Raw genomic sequence first — 2733 nt, 5'->3', positions numbered from 1 at the left:
ACATACAGACCTACAGCATCCAATCACTTACAATCCTACAGCGTCCAATCACTTAAAAACCTATAGCGTCCAATCACTTACAGACCTACAGCGCCCAATCACTTACAAACCTACAGCGCCCAATCACTTACAAACCTACAGCGCCCAATCACTTACAAACCTACAGCATCCAATCACTTACAACCCTACAGCGTCCAATTACTTACAACCCTACAGCGCCCAATCACTTACAGACCTACAGCATCCAATCACTTACAACCATACAGCGTCCAATCACTTACAAACCTACAGCGTCCAACACTTACAACCCTACAGCGCCCAATCACTTACAACCCTACAGCGTCCAATCACTTACAAACCTACAGCGCCCAATCACTTACAACCCTACAGCGTCCAACCACTTACAACCCTACAGCACCGAATCACCTACAACCCTACAGCGTCCAATCACTTACAACCCTACAGCGCCCAATCACTTACAACCCTACAGCGCCCAATCATTTACAAACCTACAGAGCCCAATCACTTACAAACCTACAGCGTCCAATCACTTACAATCCTACAGCGTCCAATCACTTACAAACCTACAGCGTCCAATGACTTACAGACCTACAGCGTCCGATCACTTACAAACCTACAGCGTTCAATCGCTTGCAACCCTACAGCGCCCAATCACTTAGAAACCTACAGCGCCCAATTACTTACAACCCTACAGCGTCCAATCACTTACGGACCTACAGCGCTCAATCATTTACAAACCTACAGCGTCCAATCACTTGCAAACCTACAGCGCCCAATCACTTACAACCCTACAGCGTCCAATCACTTACAAACCTACAGCGTCCAATCACTTACAGACCTACAGCGTCCAATCACTTACAACCCTACAGCGCCCAATCACTTACAACCCTACAGCGTCCAATCACTTACAAACCTACAGCGCCCAATCACTTACAACACTACAGCGTCCAATCAGTTACAACCCTACAGCGTCCAATCACTTACAAACCTACAGCGCCCAATCACTTACAAACCTACAGCGTCCAATCACCTACAAACCTACAGCATCCAATCACTTACAATCCTACAGCATCCAATCACTTACAACCCTACAGCGTCCAATCACTTGCAAACCTACAGCGTCCAATCACTTACAGCCCTACAGCGTCCAATCACTTACAAACCTACAGCGCCCAATCACTTACAAGCCTACAGCGCCAAATCACTTACAAACCTGCAGCGCCCAATCACTAACAACCCTACAGCATCCAATCACTTACAATCCTACAGCATCCAATCACTTACAACCCTACAGTGTCCAATCACTTACAAACCTACAGCGTCCAATCACTTACAGACCTTCAGCGTCCAATCACTTACAAACCTACAGAGCCCAATCACTTACAACCATACAGCGCCAAATCACTTACAAACCTACAGCGCCCAATCACTTACAGACCTACAGCATCCAATCACTTACAACCCTACAGCGTCCAATCACTTACAATCCTACAGCATCCAATCACTTACAACCCTACAGCGTCCAATCACTTACAAACCTACAGCGTCCAATCACTTACAGACCTATAGCGTCCAATCGCTTACAACCCTACAGCGTCCGATCACTTACAACCCTACAGCGTCCAATCACTTACAAACCTACAGCGCACAATCACTTACAACCCTACAGCATCCAATCACTTACAAACCGACAGCGTCCAATCACTTACAACCCTACAGCGTCCAATCCCTTACAACCCTACAGCGCCCAATCACTTACAACCCTACAGCGTCCAATCACTTACAAACCTACAGCGCCCAATCACTTACAACCATACAGCGCCAAATCACTTACAAACCTACAGCGCCCAATCACTTCCAAACCTACAGCGCCCAATCATTTCCAACCCTACACAATCCAATCACTTACAATCCTACAGCATCCAATCACTTACAACCCTACAGCGTCCAATCACTTACAAACCTACAGCGTCCAATCACTTACAGACCTACAGCGTCCAATCACTTACAAACCTATAGCGCCCAATCACTTACAACCATACAGCGCCAAATCACGTACAAACCTACAGCGCCCAATCACTTACAGAGCAACAGCATCCAATCACTTACAATCCTACAGAATCCAATCACTTACAAACCTACAGCGTCCAATCACTTACAAACCTACAGCGTCCAATCACTTACAGACCTATAGCGTCCAATCACTTACAGACCTACAGCGCCCAATCACTTACAACCCTACAGCGCCCAATCACTTACAAACCTACAGCGCCCAATCACTTACAAACCTACTGCATCCAATCACTTACAACCCTACAGCGTCCAATTACTTACAACCCTACAGCGCCCAATCACTTACAGACCTACAGTGTCCAATCACTTACAACCATACAGCGTCTAATCACTTACAAACCTACAGCGTCCAACACTTACAACCCTACAGCGCCCAATCACTTACAACCCTACAGCGCACAATCACATACAACCCTACAGCGTCCAATCACTTACAACCCTACAGCGCCCAATCACTTACAGACCTACAGCGTCCAATCACTTACAAACCTACAGTGCCCAATCACTTACAAACCGACAGCGCCCAATCACTTCCAGCCCTACAGCATCCAATCACTTACAATCCTACAGCATCCAATCACTTACAACCCTACAGCGTCCAATCACTTACAAACCTACAGCGTCCAATCACTTACAGAC

The sequence above is a fragment of the Mobula birostris genome, chromosome 11, assembly GCF_030028105.1.
Source record: "Mobula birostris isolate sMobBir1 chromosome 11, sMobBir1.hap1, whole genome shotgun sequence".
Taxonomy (NCBI): domain Eukaryota; kingdom Metazoa; phylum Chordata; class Chondrichthyes; order Myliobatiformes; family Myliobatidae; genus Mobula; species Mobula birostris.
The sequence above is the reverse complement of the archived record's forward strand: the minus strand, read 5'-3'. Positions refer to the sequence as shown.